The sequence below is a fragment of the Sebastes umbrosus genome, chromosome 5 (assembly GCF_015220745.1).
Source record: "Sebastes umbrosus isolate fSebUmb1 chromosome 5, fSebUmb1.pri, whole genome shotgun sequence".
Taxonomy (NCBI): domain Eukaryota; kingdom Metazoa; phylum Chordata; class Actinopteri; order Perciformes; family Sebastidae; genus Sebastes; species Sebastes umbrosus.
Genome location: NC_051273.1, coordinates 31,510,465 through 31,532,559, shown reverse-complemented (window position 1 = coordinate 31,532,559; position 22,095 = coordinate 31,510,465). Strand labels below are relative to the sequence as shown.

The following is a 22,095-nucleotide window of genomic DNA, read 5'->3' as shown; positions in this document are numbered from 1 at the left end:
GTTGCCCTGTCTGTGTTTGCTCATGGGTGCCCGAGAGACTGCAGGACTCTGTTTCAGTGGGATCATTTGAGGCGAACACCTAGAGTATACGGGGGAAATTAAATGGCATGGAAATGTCTTTGTTTCGACTTTGCTCTAAAGTTCACATTTGAAGACAACTGCATTTTAAGTTTAGTGTAGCACCCACAATGTGTGTTGATGCTGAGGACTATATTCAGGCTTAATTGTTGGACTTTATATATTTATACCTTTCCCCTTTGCATACTGTATGTGGCAGTTAATAAGGCGAGGTAGGGTGTAGTGTAGCAGAAAGGGGGAAAAGAGAGAAAAAACACAGAATAGCCCTTTTTCACCTTGACAGGAAAAGAAGGTGGGGAAGGTGAGGAGATAAATGAGACACACCTGTGAGCTGGGGGAAGGGTAATCAACTAAAAAAAGCAGCATGGAGGAGGACAGAGAGAGGAGAGAGGGGAGTTAAATGAGGAGATAATTTAGGTTGAATACAGTTTCTTGACATCTTTGGAACTAAAAGAAAACAGTGACATATATATATATATATATATATATAAATTATATATAAAAGTACACTGAGCAGCAAAAGGAGCCAAGAACTGGCTGGATTCAATAAACTGGCTTGGACAATAAGGCACTGCTGGAGGTGTGCTGATCCCTGGAGCAGGTAAATAACTGGATTCTTGTTCAGCTTGGATCTGTTTGAATGCTACTGTGGTCTCCTTGCATTTGTTGGGCCATCAAGCTAAGTCCTTTTTTTCTGACACTCTCCAGGCTTCTCCTTCTTTTACTCAAACCACCCCCAACACCTAAACCCTCACACATTGAACTGAACTAACTGAACTGCCTTCATTCAGACACACACACTGAACTAGATTTGAACGGACATTCAAACTCCCCCCTCTCCCACGCACACACACACACACCCCACATCTCTTTTGTTAAAAGACTGCTCTCCTTTAATGAATGCTGATTTATGATTTATGATATGATTAATGATTTGAAGGATATTTTATTTTTCTTATTTGGACTCAGGATTTGAGTTTTGTTTTTCTTGGGCATATCGTGTGTAAAATAGTTTTGAGTGTGAACCGTACTTTTTTTTTTTATTTGATTACATAATATTTGGGTTAAAGACAGCCAGATTTCATTTGATAAAAATGAGTTGATGGTTTGTGTTTTGTTTATCTTGTGCCTTTTGTAGCGAGGGTAACAGGCTATCCGGGGCTAACTCTCAATGATTTCCAGTAATTTTTTTTTTAAAGTGACAGGGTAGAAATTGTGATTATTCTCCTGTCTGGCGTCCAACTATTACTTTGGATATCTAGGAGTTAAACCTACACTAAAGTAGCACCCACCCTCTGGTTCCCCCTCAGGTAAACACTGTCAGCTCTGTCAACACTGTTGCTGTTGTTAGCATCGTTAGCTACGAGCTGCCGGCTCAGCCATCGCCATGTTGAGAGCTGTTGGGAGGCAATATGTTCTGAATTTCGTAAAACATTTACAAAAACTTCAAATTGTCCCATTTCAGAACTTATGATGACTTGAATGCATGTTAAGATGAATTTTCACTAAATCCATTAAATTAGGTTTCTAAAGGAAACATGATTATGAGCTTACCTCCCAGTATGCATTGTTTGGGGGCTAAAACTTTGATTCTGTAATCTAACATTGGACTCACGACTTACATGAGGACATGCCGAAAAATTGGACCAAACTGGCAACAAACACGAGCGATCATGGCGATTAGACAAGTTGAAAATAAGACAGACCATTGCACATTACATCTACGGCAATTATGGTAGGCTATAGGTTAATTACGTCTCTGGAAAACTTTTACAAATGTAAAACTTCCAGAAGTTAATAAGTCATAGTACAAAGAGTAATGCGTGACCTTATTTGCAGTTGTAGGTGGCCTGTAAACAGTTAACAGAGATCTCTCTGGTCCAAAAAATGCAGTGGATTAAAGTACCGCAAGTGGCCACTTGCACAAATTGACAGCAAGTCTGAGTGATGGCGCGCATCACTCTTAATACATCCATGGTAAAATTGTGATGGATATTTACAATAGATGGTTATTTTGGGCTAATTTTAACATGTGCCTTTGTTTTCTTTTCCAAATTTTACTAACCAGGAGATGTATTTATGACCTGTCAGACTGCCACCATTGGACCCATTTTTTTTTCTAGCAAAGCTGTGGCATTCCCAGCACAATGTTAACATAATAGAACCAATGGATGGAAATATGACTATAAAGTCGTAGTTGTAATGACCCAACAGTTACTGTCAGTGGAACTGAAATGGTCTCCCTTTGGCTTCTTGACCCAAGTTGGTGCAACACATGTACATGTTTCCATTTCAACATTCCATTTACCAGAAGGTCAGTTAGTCATGTTTAAAGATCTTAACAAGAGCACTATGAGTGGAAAGTGCATATACACAACCATTTCAACAAGATGATGAAAGTATTTTCAATCAGTAACCAACATGTCAAACCAGGTGTTTTCTTTATATTCCCATTAAAGACGTTGACCATCTTGTTCATGTAGAGGGTTAAATGTGACATTGAAAGTATGCTGCAGCTTTACCTCATTTTACATTACGTGCTCTGGGAGGAGAAGTGGTTTGACCTATGGGGTGGCTCCATTTGGTGTGTTGAGGTAAGATGTTTATTTTCTATAATGAAAAACGTTCAGTCAGTGCGATTCATTAAGAGTCTCATAGTAGAATTCCTTTAGTGACTGTGACGTGACAGACATAAGGTCTCCTTATGTCCTTTGAACACATGTAGAAGGGGTTATTCTCAGAGAAAATAAACTTGACGTACTAAAGATTTACAGTACATACAGGGCTGTGTTTTAAATATAATAGAGTTAAGAATGAAGCTGGAATTAGAGTACTGATACATCCAAAGATCTCTGCAGCTCTACTCAGAGAAGGGTGCTTGGGTAACCACAGGTCACAGACATTAGTGAAAAGTGTCATTACATTTACTCAAGCTGTGTATGTTTTTTTGTTCAAATTTTGTACTAAAATTGTTTTTTTGTTTTTTTTAATTTGCAATATTTCATTGCATTACCAACTTAATACTTCTACTCAACTACATTTCAAATGAAAATAAAGTACTGTCTGTGAAATCTTGCAGATGACGTTAGGAGCACCGGAGGACACAGAGGCACATGATTTTTTTTTCTGGCTACCTGTTTCATGTACTACTGTCACGATATAGCGACCGTTTTATAAAAATAACTTTTTTTTTAATCATATTTGCTCCAATCTCGCCTACTTCAGCTTTGAGCAAAGGATCTGAGCACTTCTTAAACCACTAGTCACAGAGGCAGAGAAGAGTCAACGCCCACACCTACCAAATCACAATAACACAATGTGCGGACGTGTCAAACAAGCTGATTGGTAATCCATTCCAGCTATGATACCCAAATGGATTAACAGGTCTTTGAATGCATGGACTAACACTAGACACATTTTCTGATGCTGCAGGAAACAAATAGGCTTATTTTGAATCATCCAGTTAATTACCTGCAATTTACATGACCATAAATATTATTGATTGGGCCTACAAGTCAAGCATGACCACTTCATCCTCATAGATTTTCAGAAATGCCTTCATATCCAATGCATGGACGTCATTCTCTTTTTTGGGCCAGTTATGTTGAACAATGTTATTTCAAGTTTTTCCTTGTTACTTGGAAGTCATACATTCGTTTTGGTAGTTTTAATCATACAAGTCTGTCTGTTCCTCCGTGTAGAGGGAGGGTTATTGTTTTCTTGATTTACATCCATTTCTGTGTGTGTGTGTGTGTGTGACCAGCTCCAACATCTTGGATACAAATTCACAATATAAAAGATGTTTTTCTTCCACTCATTGATTTTCCTTAGAAACATTAATCTTGCCTCACTTATCCCCATCAGAAATCGCACAGAAAATAGAATCCTCTCTCGGTGACTAATTGCACTTTCTGACACGTCGTCTGATTTTCCTGCAAATCCGATGGAGCGTTCATTTTTGATGTGACACAAAAAATAATAGTCCGAGGCCCCCAGAGGATGTTTTCCCTCCATCAGAGGAAAGAGGTGGAAGGGTGAATGTACACTGTTATCTGCTTTTCATCACAAGCTATAAATGAGGCAGGGCAGTAGAGCTTTGCAATGGTAAATAGGGTGTCTGATTGAAAGATTGGCCCACCTGGCCGTGACTGTCAGGAGGCCTCATCCGAACGCAGGCAACCACAAAGCTCAGCCTGGCGTCCTCCAGCACCCACTACCCACTCTGTGTCGCCCAAATAGCCTGGGACGGGACCCGTGTCTGAGGAGATTGCTTTCGGAGCGCTGTGACTGGACCCTGATAGAGGAACACTTATCTCTGGGTAATTACCCTCTGTGCACAATGAATAAAATGAGAGACAGCTCCATAATCTAGGGTCTGGCGAGCTCAGAGATTACACAGCCACTCATATTATTCGCCAAGACTAATATGCAAAGATGATAAACAAGTGAGGTTATCTTTGGCTTGTCTTGATATAGAGTGGGAGCTGTTCAGATTTATTTTACACTGAAATATATTTTGTTTTAATTAGTGGGACACACACATTTTGAAAACCACTCTGTTACTGGATCTGCATAGTGTTCCCCTGGAAACATAAAATGATGTGTTAAGGGAACTGAACCGGCAAGCTTGTTTCTAAGTCTAATGTCCACTAAAAACAAAAAAGCATATTTGATTTAACTTCTTAGGAAGGTGAGAGTGTTTTCACAAAGTCACTCCATGCTTATGGATATTTTGAGATCTCCATAGTCTCTCTCGTCTTTGTGGAGGGTATAAGACTCCCCCGCTCTATTGTTGAGCTTTGTAATTGGCTGTGTGTTCATGACAAAAGAGGCTCATGGAGGGACCCTGATGAGAAACTGCCCCAATCCAGCTCCTCTGTTTCTGGATGGGCTTAATTAGAATTGCTGCAAAGACCCTAAGGGCCGGAGAGAAGGCCTATTTCATTTTCCTGTTGTCTTTTGTCATCCTCACATCGTCTTCCCTAATTATTTCGGAGCCAAGGAAATCTGCTCGAAGGATTGGGTAAATGAGTGAAGAGGTCAATCTGTTAGATTACCCAGAAATGTATCATTAGAACTGGGAGAGAAGTAAAGTTTTGGGGAAAAAAAACACACAAATTCCAACAAGGAATAGAAGATAGGCCTATAGAATATACGTATATCTGTCATGTATAATCATACAACATGTGTATGCCTTGATCTTTAATATGTATCACAGTCCAACCAATAGAACTAATTCATGTTGATTGATTGTGGCTGAAGAAATAGTTCGACATTTTGGGAAATACGCTTATTGGCTTTCCTGTCAAGAGTAAGATAAGAAGATTGATACCACTCTCATTTCTCTACAGTAAATATGACGCTATAGCCAACAGCTAGTTAGCTTACCTTAGCATAAAGATTGAAAATAGGGGCAAACGGTTAACCTGGCTCTGTCCAAAGGTAACAAAATCCACCTTCTAACACCTCTGAAGCTCACTAATTAAAGGCCTTTGCACACCAAGTCTGTATTTTGTCTGAAATTGTCGCACGTTTAAAAATAAATACGACCTAACGTTGTGTCAATAACAAAGAAACTCCGAAACTTTCGTCCATTATTAAAGTTTTCGCAACAGGTTCAATTTTCTGCGTTCTTTCGCATCAAAAAGCCACCGTCAGTGCAAACGTCATCATCCAGCACAAAGCACTTTACGATAAAGAAATAAAAGAATTGAGAGATGCAGAATGTAACTTTGTTTTATGTTTTTGTTTTTGTAAGTACCTGCCTCAGGACTACGGATAGAATTTAGCTATTGTGCTAATTCCGGCATATTTACATTGATGCATATTGTTGATATGTTGATTAATGTCCACTGTCCTAATTTAATAATAATTAAAAAAAAAAACATATTGACTATATAGTGCGTAGTATGAAATTTTGGACGCAGCCCTTTTCATTGCCATTCTGTTGCAAGGGAAACAGCTTTGGTCCAAGTTTACTTCCTGTCAGCTACAGCATTAACAAACTAGAATGGCACTCGGAGAGCGCAGACCTCCGCCAAGCTGCCCGAGTACGACTGCCCCCCCCCCCTCTCTCCGTGCAGCTTGCGCCACCATCCATGTGTATTTTTGTTTATATTGAGATCAGCTGTATGTAGCGGAGTAGCGTAAAACCCTTCATTCAAACTGGACAGAAACAAAGTAAAACTCACCTAAACCGTCGTTGTTACTCTTTCCAACAATCACCAAGTGTGCTTTGGTCGAACTCAACTGTAATTTGTCATCAGTTACACTGCTCATGTCTTAAAGCCTGTGGTGTTAATGCACAGGCTGAGCGGAGTTATTAAAAAAATTCCCGAAGCCGGATCATGATCCGGATCGCCACCAAAATCTAATGAATTGTTCATTGTGCCACACCCCATCCCTCCAAATGATTTAATTCAAATCCATCGACTTTTGGAGTTATCCGACATACCAACAAACCAACGCCAGTGAAAACATAACCTCCTTCCTAGGCCTTCGGCCTTGGCAGAGGTAACAATTGCAACAGGAAATACAAAGGGGCTCATTTAGGATATTTATGATAAGCTTGAAAAGGTCTATTAACATGATTCCAGAAACGGCACAGTACACAAGCTTATTTAGGTGAAACTGTATGTATACAGAAGACAGACAGCAGTCAGCACAAATCCAGTCCCATACTGTACATGCTATATCTGCATACATGGAGTGAAAATACATGCCGGTATAAATAGACTCTGCATGTGCAATTTGGATCACAGAATTCCACATTTAATGAGAGGTGTGAAAGAGGCCGCAGTGCCATTACTGTACACAATAAGACTCATTCAGAGAAGCCGTTAGTTGGAGCAGTTAATCACTTGACAGAAATAGCCTTAAGAGTAACAATTTACCTGTCGAATCTTACGTGTAAAGTCAATCACTGCTGAACATACTGCCTGTACTGTAGTAGAAAGCTATTTAGCGGGGATGTTGCGCTGTATGAGGGTGATGGGAGTAATCAAGGAGGGGAGGGGGCTTCTCCATAGGAATTTCCTGCAAACAGAGTGCACCCACTTTTTAAACCCCATTTGTCTTGTTAATGCTCCCCTCTGATTACCTGATTGCACTGGATGACTGTGGAGAAATCTGATTGCATAAAATTATATAGAGCAAACTTTTGATTGGGGAGGGATCTGGCGAGCTTGCTGCCACCATTGACAGGCTTTGTGAAATTTGGCCTCGCTGATTTGAAATCAGCTAAGTGTCACGTCCCGTAATTGTAATCAGAACTTAATTTTTTATCCTTGTTCTCTTTCACAGCACAACTTTTTCTCACGCAAACTTTTGAAGCTTGAACAATACCGCAGCTATGTGCTACATACAATAACCAAAAATAGACTACACTCCCTTTTCAAAGTGACTTCTACGTGGGTCAATGACAATGGATACTCATTATGTTCAGTGTGTGCATAGCTCCATCTTAAACATGGCACATAATGAATTCATTAGCTTCTTCTCCGCTGTTTAAACATATAACTTTAATCATATATACTGTATAGCTGGTCATGGCCATTCTCATTTCATTTTGAAGCATTTATCAAAACCTGAACCTCTTCTTGGCCCTTCTATCATCTGGATCAAAGCTGTTTAAATGTCACGTATGAAAATGATTGCTCAATAAAGGAGATACCATCTTTATTCATAGCCAGCAGTTGAATTATATCTTTGAATAGAATTTTGTAATTAAATGTATTTAAAACTTCTGAAAATTATGTCTTTGGGGATTTAATTAATGTTACCAGTCCTCAATCATAGACCCAATACAACCAATTTTAGTCATGACACATTGCAACCTCATTCATTCATTAATTAATTTCTTCACTCCCAAATCCAGAAGAAAACATATATTCAGTGTGAGTGGTTGGTTGGTTGAAGGCAAATGTTTTTTCCTTTTATTAGATTATAAATTGAAGGTAAATTAAAAGGTAGGTTGATTTTTCTTTTTTCTTTTTTTTTTTTTTTAGATGTAATGCTAGTGACATTTCAATGATTGTAACACAATCATAAGCATTCGGAAATCCATACTTCACAACATGGCATACTCCTCATTAATTAACTTCCTATTGATCGCTGACCTCGCCACTTCAACTTATTTCCATTTCACACTTCAGCTTACAATTCAGTCAATTTGTGTTCGGGTGAAATACAGCGCACGAGTACGAGGAAGTGGTGAGGGCAAGTGGAAGAGGATTAAATGTCATTATGTTCAGAATAATGTAAGTTTAGCCGGTCCTATCTCCCATTTGGAGATGTCAAAATTCTTGTTTTCATTAAAGCTGTTGTTGATAATGGATTTTTAAGAAATTTAAAGTGCAGGCTTTAGACTTGAGCTCAAGGACCCACCCACCCAGCAGCAGGATCAAGAGGCTGGAGGACACTGAATTCTGTGCAGGGCTGACACTGTCTGTGTTTATTCACTCAGGATCAGAGCTCGATTTTCAAGCTAAACTGTTGAGTTCTGTTTAAGCAGAAATCTGGGAAATACACAGATTTTCAGGTAACCCTACATACATACAGTACATACTAGGGCTGTCAAAGTTAACGCGATAATAACATGTTAACGCAAATTGCGATTAACTAATTTTTAGGTTGTAGTGGGCTCAGTTTTAAAGCTAAAGCTGGCATCACATGAAACTAGAAAACCTAAGAAAAATCCATTGGTACAAAACCACGTCATACTAGCTTGTTGAGAATGAGGCCAAATAATGCTCCAAATTTTACTTTTCATCTGTTAAAAATGTACCTTAAAGGTAGATTTGTCAAGTATTTAATACTCTTATCAACATGGGTTTGGGGAAATATGCTTGCTTTATGCAAATGTATGTATGTATATATTTACTGTAGGAAATCAATTAACAACACAAAACAATGACAAATATTGTCAAGAAACCCTCACAGGTACTGCATTTAGCATAAAAAATATGCTCAAATCATAACATGGCAAACTGAAGCCCGACAGGCAACAACAGCTGTCAGTGTGCTGACTTGACTATGACTTGCCCCAAACTGCATGTGATTATCATAAAGTGGGCATATCTGTAAAGGGGAGACTCGTGGGTACCCATAGAACCCATTTTCATTCACATATCTTGAGGTCAGAGGTCAAGGGACCCCTTTGAAAATGGCCATGCCAGGTTTTCCTCACCAAAATTTAGCTGAAGTTTTGAGTCTGCGACAAGCTAGTATGAGGTTTTTTAGGCTTTCTAGATTCATATGATGCAGTATCTTTACTCTAGCTTTAAAACTGAGCCTGCTACAACCTAAAAATCCCAAGTTGCGTTAATATAAAGAAATTAGTGGCGGTAAAACGAATTTCCGTTAATGCATTATTATCACGTTAACACAGTACTAATAAAAACATCGACTGGTGCAGCTTTAAGATTACACCTGAACCATAAGTATTGACCCCTAGTCTTCAAAGTAAATGAAAAAGACAAGTTGATGAAAAGCTAGTATCACTTTTCTGGCAAATTTCAAAATGAGGGCAGCTTGTGGATGTTTTTTTAGAAATTCTTGGAATGCCAAAAAGGTGATAAAGCTGCTTGCTGTGAGTCCCAAACTACACTGCAGACACTGTGGCAGCATGTGCAATTTCCTGTATTTAGGATGGAGTTAGCTCAGGCTTACATAAAGTCGTAGCCTCAGAGCATTTAATCTGGATTTGTTCACACCTTAAAGTCAAACATCTTTGTTGAGTTGATTGCAGCATTGTGTGAGGCCTATGTAGGAGCACAAAAACATGTTTTGTCCAGTGTGCCTTTTCAGGTATTGGTAGTATGTTAGTCGAGAGCGTCCTATAAGTACAGTGACAGTCATACTGCACGGAGGAAACACCATTATGAACTCAACAACTCCTCAACATATTGGACCATGTCCATGCTGCATTCTTTTTGGCTCCTGAGCCTCCAGCCACCTGCACAACTTGTAATAAAACTGTCACAAATGAATGAAAGTCAGGAGGAGAGAGCGAGAGAGAGAGAGAAGGGGGAGGGGGGGTTAACACAGATGTCCAAATAAAGTGTGAATGATTCATTTTGCCAAGATTAGTGGCATTCTCCAGCAGAAACTTTCCCATGGCAAAGGAGCTCCGCTGCTTTCATTACTGCCCTGTGGATTGTCATCATAAATTGATTTTCTCTCTGAAAGACAAATTAAATTGCATATGAAATACAACAGAAAGAACAAGAAAGTGTCTGTTTCTCCATTTTCTTCCCCGGCTCCCGTCCCGTTCCCTCCCTTCTCTTTGTTGTCCCCTTTTTGTCAATTTCCCATGTCTCTCACATCTAAGTGATCCAGAGTGTTCAAACTTAAATTAAGATCTCTGGCAAGATAAACAGTTAAAACCAGTTCCCATAGTTACGGCTCACACAGCGTGGTGATTGCATTATAATCCGACAGCAATCAACTCTAAATGAAACAGGGATGATAAGGGTGCTATTTTCTGTGTGTGTGTGCGTGCGTGCCTGAATGTAGCTTATTTCTTCCCTTTGTTCGACTTAGATTTTTATTACCTTCCAATCAGGTCAGCTCCAAAGCAAAGGCTTTTTGGACAAACATGGCCATGGTGTGGGCAGAATGAGATTAAGACACTAAAGCAAGGCCTCAGTGAAGAGCCTTCTGTTGTTGTGGAAAATTCAGTATCTCCTGATGACTCAGAAAATGCTTCATTTGACACTATGAAAGTGAGTTTGCCCTTCAACTTTAAGCATATATAATGTCAATCTGGACCTGCGACCATTGTTGTTTCACTAAAACACAATGACTAGATGTCCTAAAATACTTGGTCAGTGTAATGTTCCTCTATTGAATCTCATCAGGAAACTAATGAGAATATGTATGTATAAATAAATATTTCATCACAATTCACCTGTGTAGTTAGTCCATAGACTGTATATATAGATAGACGGCGCGTCTCCACTTCCTCCCACTGTACAAAAGTGAAGCCAAAATATCCCAGATACGGGAGTTGCCGTTTCGAAATTTTGGCGTCATTTGGAGCAAGAGTCTGTGCAGTAGTGATCGGGGGGGTTGGAGCCACGCTGTCGAGGTCCCGCCCACACACCCGTCCAAGCCAATCACGAGCCAAGCACGGCCGCAGCGTGTTAGCATGAGCCACCTAGCTGCTACGTTAGCACCACAGTAGCTGTTTGGCTAGAAAGACACAAAACAAGTAACCATAATATCTCTATAACTACATTTATGATCAAATTGACACATGTTCTATTACACAGACTGGTGACGGTTATGGAAAGTTAAAGTTACATCTCCTCTCATACAATTCCCAAGCCTCCGGATGTGACTATTTCACTCAGAGCAGTGGTCAATCATGGCGTCTCACCCCTTTTTATAGCGTCAAATAAATAATTAAAAGCAAACTTATCAGATAAATGAACACTTGAACATACATCAGTGTGATAAGAACTACCTACGACGTGTACTTTGACTTCTTAGTTTGACCCATGTACCATCCGCTAACATGGAGGGGCTGGGTTTTATCACCTATACTGCAGCCAGCCACCAGGGGGCGATCCAGATGTTTTTACTTCACTTTTGGGGAGCTGTCATGTCATCCATCTTTATATACAGTCTATGGGTTAGTCCTTGCTAGTAGGTGTACACAACATTTAAATTAAAAGTAAGTAAGAGTCCAACTGTTGAGACTTTTAAGGCCATGATCAAACAGACTTTGTCCCCGTGTGAAAAAAATGCAACCCACTAATTCATTTGAATGAGGCTGCTCCCTTGATGCAACAACACATTGGGCCTCAGCAAAATAACACAGTGTCATCCGGCAAAAAGTTGAACCTGGCTAAATTAAATGCAACATCATCTGGAAAAGCATGTCTTGATCAGGTAGATTACTTTGTAAGGTCAACACCATATTTCTAGTTTACCTCGCTATCCTGGCCACAAAAGATCAAATAGTTGCCACCGTAATAACTGTTAGGAGTTATAAAATCCTGATAAGCCCTTTGCTTTGCCTTGGGTACCAAAGTTGCACTGTGCCACCTGGTCTGCATAAACCCAACTTCAGCTGGCCACCCCACCCACCTTGGTGCAAACAGGCATGTATGATGCCATGGAAATAGCAAACAAGTGCAAAAAATAGACTGGTGAAGGTTGCATTGCGAATGTGTATTTGCTACTACTGGTTTTGCCCCAGCCCTAAAATACCAACAACTCCTTCAAATTAAATCAATGAATAACTAAATTGACTAAAGTCAAGGTTTGGTTAGGTTTAGGGTAAAGAAGGTGAAAGGTGTAAAAGACAGAGACATTGTAAGTCAAAACATTGCATCAATAAAAAAATGGCATTGTTTATCACAAGGTAAGGCAGAAAAACTACTTGGTTAAGTCTAGGGAACGAATGTGTTTTGTACTTGTCACAGTCATAATTCGCAAAGCCACAAAAGGTCTTTGTCAGGTAAACATAGATTGTTCTTTAGGCATTTGAACAAACAACCAATGCTATACTTTTCCAACCTGACATCACTGAACTAGCGGCGACAAAGGCAGACCGTTGAGTTGCCTCATGTCGCCTTTGTCATGGCCAAAAGGTTGCAATTGAACACACCGCAAAGACTATAGCCAACGGCCGACTAGCATGTAAGTTCTACGCCTGCGTGAGATGATATTACTCTCCACACCAGCGAGTAGCGATCACATCTATTCATCATTCAGGAAGGGAAACCACAAGACTGAGGACTGTGGATACACAAGCCGCTATTATATGTACATGAAACAAAGCGGCGTTTGCCGACCATTTTCACACCACTCTTACTTCACCAGCTTCATTCCAGATGGCCATGTCGTTGTGAAAATATCCGTGTATTGGAATGAACAGATGAGATGAGAAATAAGAAGAGCTTTCTGCATTTGCCATCTTGATTATACTCGTTGGCTTGCTTTCCTCACTTCTGTTTCTCTTCTAGTGTACCGATTCGTTTAAGCTGAACAGCCAATCAGAGTGTTTTCTCTCACAGACGGGCGCTGCTGCCGATTCAACACGCTGATTCAGGCTAAAAAACTCCAACACGGGGAGACTAGAGCCAACAGTGTAGGACACACCGCAAAAACTAGGTCGACGGATGTTCACCAACGGCCCCAAACTGTCCGACGGCCGACTGTCGGCTTCTTGTGTCAGGGCCTTTAGGCATTTGAACAAACAACCAATGCTGTTATTATCTGAAAAGATAGTTTCATTGCTCACAAACCAAGTTTTCAAATTATAGTGTAGAAGGAATGAGCACAACAGTTTGACTGCTACCAGTTCGCATTTGTTCCTTGAAGCTCAACCAACTCCCGAACCACCATGGACTGCCACTCTCCACCATCAGTTTCTCACAGCCTCGACACTAAACAGAGAGGCTTTCCTGTTCATTCTTCCATGTCTGAGACTTGGTGTCTCTGTGGGAAGAATGCTGCTCATCTGAGATGTCTGCAGGTTGTCAGAGCAAGAGGGAGAGGGAGCGAGGGTGAAGCGAACCCCGAGGCAGCCCCAAGACAAACAAGAGAGGCATCTGTGATTGGAAGCCATCATCAGTCATCCTAAAGAAATTATCCCCTCCGCTGTGTGCCACTGATCAACAAGGAGCTGCGTGCTCAGACCGTGGCCTCCTCCCAAAAAGACAGAACCCTCTTTCATTATCAGCTTGTTTTAATCTACATTAAAGGGAGCAGATATCCCTGCTTCTTACCACTTCGTTCATTTGAGGTTTTAGATTAATCAATAAAGATGGACCAGGTAGATTTGGCGCGGTGCCTCACTGAAAGAAAAATGAGCAAATTCTGAGAAGGCGAAGTTGAAGGAATTTCTGAAATAAACAAAGGAACAACATCATCTCCCACTGTTGTATTGTTTAACAGCGCCTGTAGTATGCAGCACGTCGCTGTAAATAAAAAAGGAAAAGAGCAGTCATTCAGTACAGTGGGGTTAGAGCCAAATGAAATATGCTCCCAATTATGGCAATGGGTGTAAGGAGCTAATAAAGTGAATGTCCCTACAAGACACTGAACCCTAATGGATCCCAACTAATTTGCTTTGACTGATGAATTTCCCTCTCCAGTTGTGTGGGGTTGAATAATTATGAAATTTATCACAAGACATCGGGACTCATTAAGGATTCACGACATTTCATTAAAGCAATGTTGTTAGAGGCAGCACATGGTGTTCTGTTTGTGTTTGTACGTGTGCACACGCAGAGAGTCTGAGATGGTGTGTAGACGTAATTATCCAACGATTAAAGCACTTAAAGGAAGGGCTGTTTTTGCTTCTCTGTCATTTAGTTTCTGAATTCCATCATTTCCATTCGCTGAGATGTTTTCTGGCTCTGTTGTGCACATTCATTACTGTGAAGGGGCTTCTGGTTTGTTTGAAAATGTGCACCCTGATCCATCAAAAACCTACAAAATCCATTACATTTATATGAAAATGTCACGACAGACTCGATGGGTTCATTATATAGGCCTAGCTTTACAGGAAAAGTTTGCTTCTGGAGCCCAAATCCTGTGCAGACATGAGCTTAAAGTAGTTAATTTGGGGGAACAAAAGTCCCTTGTTGTTTAGAATGGTATCAAATGAGAAAAGCTTTGTGCATTTTTTCACCCATTTCGAATGTTACCAGCAGATTGAATGGGCGTTATCAGTAGTTATCACTACCAATGATTCAGATGGGCCAAACTAACACGTTGTGAAAGTGAAACTTGACGTTGTGAATTGAAACAAATGAAACTAAAGGTTTAAGCAACAAAACTACTTGATTAGGTTTAGGAAAAGATCGTGGTTTGGGGTAAAATAAGTATGCCTGTTACATATTTTGGTGTTGGTGAAGTACGTACAGTAAGTTACGTAACAAAAGTACAGTAAAATAATGGCAGTCTCCCAGGTGAAAATTCAGTGTTTTGAACCATCCATCGCCTATGTAGACTTTCTCGTTCTTTATACTACGTCACATGACTTCCTCATTCATATCGGTGATCAACCATGTGAATAGATGATAATGGCCTTCTGAACCTACTAGTAGGTGTAGCAGGCCCCTTATAACCCACATCTATTAGCCTGATATCTGATGATAACGGCCATTCAGTCGGCTAATAACATTCAAAGCGGATGCATTTTTAGTGACAAACTATCTAACAATGCCACCAAATATAGAAGGAAGAAATGTATATAGACAGCAATCCTCTGATGATTACCCCCTATGAGGTTTACAATAACCAGTCTTGTCGAATGCATTGTAACTCTGCCCATTGGACACTTTTTCCCCCCTTTTTTTTGCTTTTTGAGTCCAACTCTTATTTGCTTCATTAGGTTCTTCTTGCTAGAGTTAAGCCTTTCAGCTCAGTCCAAAAATCAGCACCAAACGCAGCATATCTTGTTCCACACTGCAGTGACGTGCTATGTAAAAACATATGGGAAAAGATTTAAATAATAAAGATATTACATTGATCTGCTGTAAGCAGGAAGTTGATACTACAGGCAGGCGACTATACTGCAGAACATTTTGTTCTTAAAGGAATAGTTCAACATTTTAGGAAATACACTTATTTGCTTTCTTTAAAGAAGTTAAGAAGAAAATATCAATTTCCTGTCTGTGTGTTAAGTGTAGAGCTGGAGATGGGACATGGTTAACTTAGCTTAGCATAAAGACTGGATGCAGGGAGAACTGACTAGCCTTTCTTCGTCCAAAGTGTAATTTCTTGAATCAGCATGCAAACATGGCTACATTGGTTGTTTATGCAAAAATTCCATAATAACCTTTCAGCATATTGCAATTCAAGTGTTCTGAGGGATAACTAGACTTCTGCACCTCCTCATGGCTCTGTTTTCAGGCTTTAGAAAATCTAGCCCGTGACGGCAGACTTTGGCCAATCAAAGGTCATTTCAGAGAGAGTGTTCCTATTGAGCGTTCCTATTGGCTGTGTTCCGGCTGGTGGGCGGTGCTTGGTATTTCCTCAACAGATCTCAACATGGCTGCTGGGTCACAAACTTTCTCATTTTACAGCTAAACAGTACACTACAAGATGTTTCTGAAAAACATTTGAGGAGAAAAATAGGCATTACAGTAACAGAATATTGATTCATATTTGATCAACATTGTCTATTTACACATCCAGCAGACACAGAGAAACATTAGCATTCATTTGGAATGTTTGTGTCCACTTAATGTAAGTCCAATATCTCTCCTTTAGCTTTATTTTAGTTTCCACCAACTCCTGGGGGAAATGTCTGGCTCCTTAATGCTCCACTGTGTTCACCAGCTAGTTGTTAACTTTGTCTGTCTGTCTGCCATTTGGTGCTGGGCAAGAAGCGTCCAGTGGATTGCCCAGTGGAGTTTTTTTCTGGACGAAAATAGCTGTCTGCTGTGGCAAAGGACTGCACCAAAACAGTAATGTTGCGGGCCCTAAAACCAAAACAGTGAGCCAAAATATAATAAAATGCTCGGTAGAGCTGAGGAAAACTTCAGTGACAGGTGATAATTATTGGTGGGTTCATCATCATGAGTGACAGCTTTCATGTTAAACTTATTTAATGTAAAAATATTAATTATAGCAGCTTTAAGTTTCGTCATCAGTGAGTTTTCAAGGTTACCATTATGCTTGTACACAATAACCAAACCCTGTGCTATAACTACCTCTATATCTATAACAGTTGTTTGTCTAGAAATATCTCCAGCCCAGAACTGAAAAATTACAAATTATCAATTTTACATTTCTATTTATGTGCAGGTTTAATAACTGAAATACACTGTTTGAATAAGACAGGTTCAGATGAGTATTTAATTCATAGATATGAACTTAATATGAATCTTCTCACCTCACTCTCAGAAAGAAAGCAAAAAAGTGTATTTCTCAAAATGTTGAACAATACTTTTAAGGCCAAGAAATAACACTAATACTTACTTGCTCTCTCCTGACTAATTTCTATTGTGTGCATGTGACTTGCGTCACAAACACTGGGAACCGTAAGCTGTTCTAGATTCAAATATCACTTTATCTCTTGATCTTCAGACCACTGTATTGGTCCTGACACTTTTTTACACAGTTGTTGCACTGCCCGGAGCTTGTGAAATCATCAGCACAAGCTTTAAAGAAAGCCACTGCCATACAAGGGGTGTTTCTTGAGTTGTTGATTTCTATTTACTTAAGCTCAATTGTTCTCTGTTTAATTACAAAACGATAAATAAACAAGATCAATACCACCAAATAAATGAAGTAAGACTTATTTTGAGAGGGGAATATCGAGCAAAACACTTCTGGCTGCTTCATTGTTTCGTGACCCAAATGAAGCTGGAACCACATGGGAAAGTGGCAGGACTACAGAGAACATACCACAAGAGAAAGCAACACGGCCATGAACTCCGATTGAAGGGTTTGATTACACTAATTTAGTCATTCTGAATGTGCTTATTTCCATGCCATTTCAACTACACATCACATCACACTGCAGTGTATTGGTTTGCCATGTTTTCAACCGAATGTGGTCTTGTAGTGTCCCACAAATGATTTGTTTTCAAATTTACCACCAGACTTTTATATCAAAACTGTCAGTTTTAATGAGTTGAATGATGCCATTTGTCATAAATGTTGCAAAAATGATATAAATAAAGGGAATTTGCTTATATGCCTTCTTGCCAAGTTACCAAGAGTTGGACAAGAAGATCGATACCACTCATGTGTGTATGGTAAAATTCAATCTACCGCCAGGAAATGGCTAGCTTAGCTTAGCATAAAGGCTGGAAACAGGAGGAAACGGCTAGCCTGATTCTGTCCAAAGGCAACAAAATCTGCCTACCAGCAACTCTAAAGCTCTCTAATTAACACGTTGTGTCTTGTTTGTTTAATTCATACAAAAACCTTAAGTGTAACCTTTGGACAGAATCAGGCTAATGCTAAGCTAGCTAATCATGTCCTGACCCCAGCTCACAACTCAACACACAGGCATGAAATAGAGTGCTACAAGAATGAGTCCTAAAACCCGGAAATGAGTTAGCATTTTAACACTTCTGGTTCCCTCGTCTGGAAATCAATGTTTTTTAAAATGGGTTTTTAGTTGGAGATTAGTTTAAGTTGAAGAGATTTTAATGATTTGTTCTATGACATAAAATACGTTAGTAAATATCCCACTCAAGAACTTTGAAGCCTTTATGTCTTAAATAAGGCGATTGCTAACAAGTGGCTAAATGAGACTACTAAACGTCATCACGCAGACTCTTCCGCCTTTACAGTCTCGTTGTGTATACTCGCGCTCATGCGACTATAGTGTAGTTCGTTTATAGCCCAACGTTAGCATTTTGCTTCTGATTGCATTCACGCTTCAAAAATCCTAAAAGTGGTGTTCATTAATGAAGATTATCTTGCCAAACAAAATGTTAAAGTATCACAAACGTTTGTTTGCCACAGAGCTTATTTTCTGCAATAGTCCAAAACCCAATGGAAAAATCCTATAGGCTTTTTGTCGAGGGAACCAGTGTAATGCTAACTTCCTGGTTGACCTACATAATATGTCATCCCTGGAGCACTCTATTGATATTGAACAAGAAGTTTACCTGTATTTTCCAGTGTCTGTTTCCCCGTTATGCTAAGCTAAACTATCTGGCAGCTGGGTTTACCTTCATATTTAGCATACAGACATAAGAATGGTATTGATCTCCTCATATAACTCTATAAGCAAGAAAGCAAGTAAGTGTATTTTCCAAAATGTCAAACTATTCCTAATGTATTTTGCAGGTAAGTAGCCAGTTACTCATTTAGAAGATTTCATTTGGAGATCTTTCTGCCGAGTCCGCCGTCCTCCGTTCGGTCATGGAGTGGGCCCTCTCTATCTGTAGATAATCTGAACTCTAATCTTCCCTCATCAGTTGGCTCAGCTAACTGAATATCATTCTCTCTAACAGACAGCTCACACACACACATGCAGTAAGGCGAGTGTGACACTATTTCACAAACAAGGCCATACTTTGCCGTGATAAACAATGTTAGCTATGTGATCTCATGAAACGAGTGTGAGAGAAAAGTTACGCTGACCTGCGTGTTGTTTAGTTTGAAGATTGCCTGCACGATGTGTAAACTTGCATTGATTGAAACCGGCCTCTTTGTGGCTCAGTGTCATGTTAATAGAATATAACACGGAGTGAATCCCGATCTGAAGTTAACCACCATGTTGAATGTGACTCTCTTGCTTTTTTCCCACAGGGCAAGCAGCTTCATTATGAAGCACCGTGGTCTCCTTTTCATCTCGGTGAGATCACCCCTGTGGGGAGTATCAACACAGCGAGCCACGTCTGACGCTGTTTAAACATTGAAATAGTGTTGCGCCACATTGTTGTGTGCCGCTGTTTTTTTTTTTTATCTGGTGTGCTTCATAATGCAGCTGCTTGGAAACTGCCACAGGACTGAAAGATCTCAGCGGAGAAAGGAGATGATCAATTTCTGAGGGAACACCCCCCCCCCCCCTCTTCATCTCCAGACCCTCTCCCCCACACATGCAGCTCCCTGACCCCTCCACCTCCTCCTCACTTCAACTCCATAGCCATAATTATTTTGCAAAAAGAGCTCCAGAAAAAGAACACGCAGAGTAATTTCTCTTGCCCAGTTATGAAAAGCTCATTAAAATAGGCCTGGAACAAACAAAGCTTTTCCTGTGAGGCCCCTTTTCAAATTCATTTCATAATTTCCCTCTGTTTTAATCATTTATATCAATTAATCATTCCTTGGTGGAAAAGATATTCTTTGCCCATCGTCTGCGGTGTTTTTGTTCTACCGAACGAGAGGCTTGATGAGGACGTCAAGAGAATGTGCCTCAAACCAAGGTGGAGTAGCATTGGCTTTGCCAAAGGGAAATCAGCTTGATGCGGCACAATCTCTTTGGAGCTGCAGGAATAATTAAACAATTAAAGTCAAGAAAAAGATAATCTTTATACATCTGATGTCTTTCTAATGAAGCCGGGGGCATCTTATAATGAAGCTGTTTTGTCATGTAAAACCGGTCAACCCGCTGAATCTCAAACAACTTTTCTCCGTCGCAACTTTTCTCCAATAGAAACACTTTTTTTTTTTTAGAAGACGTCATTTGTTTTTCACAGAACAATTCGACACTGCAGCACTCCAAAAAGCTGAATATAAAAAGAGGAGGAATTCCCTTCTCTTTCAACATGTTCGCAAAACATGTCAGCACCACATTATTTTTATTAAAAGGTGTTGCAATTGCTTCCAGTTTATCTTGTCCTTTGAAGTCTCACATGATGGTGGAAAAAACTGGAAGACTGAATGAATTAAAGGATCTCAGCCAAATCGAGGTCTTGCAGATTAGCCTTAATAGGTGTTGAAACCAATGACCTGAGGCTTAATGAGGTTGTACACGACAGCAGGCCTTGCGATTATTTCCAGTGACAGACGATGGCGCCACTACGCAGCTATTAGGGCCTTGATAGGTTGGAGTCACCCTCGGTAAACTAAGTAGTTATTGAATGTCAACTAATTAAACTCAGACGTGAGATGAATGCAGCTCACGTGGATGCTGCTGGTATTTAGAAAAATGTTGCCTGAGCTCATGTGGAACCAGTCCAAAAAAAGGAGATCCATCAGTTTTTATTAGGATAATACTCAGATATCACTCCCTTTTATGGATATTATAGAGGATTACAGACTATTTATTGTTGCAACTAATTAAACATGATATATAATGATGATATAAGGTGTTTTTCTTTGTGCCTTGCAACCTCTCCTCTCCCTGTCAATGTTTTCAAGTGTGTATATTTGACACTTTTCCTCACCTCTCCAGGTCCATCTCTACCATTCACCTCTCCGTGTTTCCATCCTCCTCCTCTTCTGCGTGTCCAAGTCCCATCTCGCCTCCCTCGCCTCTGATTGGCTGGATGTGTTATTCCTGCTAAATGAGACTGCGCTCTGATTGGCTGCAGCGGCGCCTTCGTCACGCGGCTAAAAGGGGTTTTTACTGGAGGTTTCTTCCTGTCAGCGACACATGTAGAACAAGCAGCTAACGGGACCACGGAGAGAGAGAGAGAGAGCAGAGAGACCGGAGAGGACCGTCAATTACAGCCAAAACACGCACTTTTTCTCGGTTCCGAGGACGCTACGACACGCGTAGACGTGTAATTACGCCTTGCAATGGACTCCTTTTGTTCCAGCGAGAACACCGAGAACAGTGAAGCAGCGACAGTGAAGCGGGAACCGTCCAGTGGAAATACTATCTGATAACTCCATTAGCTCGTTGCTGCGCTGGTTGCTGCGCTGGTTGCCAAGTGAACACACACCGAGAAGAGCTCGAGACGAGTCCTCTCGCCGAGGTCCGCGCGGAGCTGTTGGGAGGCCGACCGACCGCGCGCGTTATAGTGTATCCGCTTTTTTTTACCTGTACTTTTTTGGGGGGACTGTTTGCAGCAGCCTACCTTGTTTACCCTCCTACACCCTGCAAGTCATTAACTTTACAGCCATTACTCTAAACAGAGACACACGAGGTAGGTTCTGGTCCATATTACCGCGATGTTTCATGGGTAAAATGTCTGTTTTTATTCTTTCTAGTTTTTACAGCAGGAAAACTAGCCTCGTCGTGTGTTTTTCTTTACAAGAATGCTAGCCGTGATATGTGATAGCCTGTGTTATTCTTGCCACCTCCGTATCCCCCTGTTTTCCCCGCAATAACACCAATGTGATCTTTTATTTTCCATTAAAACGCAACGGACAGGACCCTTTTAGCACATGGTTGCCTGATATGTGTTTTTTCCTCTCCCTCTCTCTCTCTTTCTCTCTCTCTCTTTCTATTTCCATGACTTGCGCCCAAATTGCCTGCCCGTGTAATTACTTGAGTTAGCCCATTTAAGTTAAAAGCCACCCCCCTCCTCCTCCTCTTCCTCCCCTCCTGTCCCCTCCATCTCTCAGTGGAAACTCCTCTCTGAATGAAACTTGACGATGGTCCGTCTTGTTTATCCAGGGAGTCACTTTCAGGTCGCCTTT

The 22,095-nt window shown here is 40.4% G+C and overlaps 1 protein-coding gene across 2 annotated transcripts in view; it reads left to right on the top strand.

Annotated features, from left to right (window-relative positions):
- The first annotated feature begins 422 nt into the window (after nucleotides 1-422).
- The window catches only part of lmo4b (LIM domain only 4b), a 33,974-nt gene continuing 12,301 nt past the window's right edge, over nucleotides 423-22,095 (top strand). Inside the window, exon 1 of one of the 2 annotated variants that reach the window (XM_037770445.1) lies at nucleotides 423-679. The gene's annotated coding sequence lies outside the window, so the exon portion shown is untranslated. Of the gene's footprint in view, nucleotides 680-21,376; nucleotides 21,600-22,095 lie in introns of those variants that run through there. The other variant, XM_037770444.1, reaches the window with a different exon arrangement.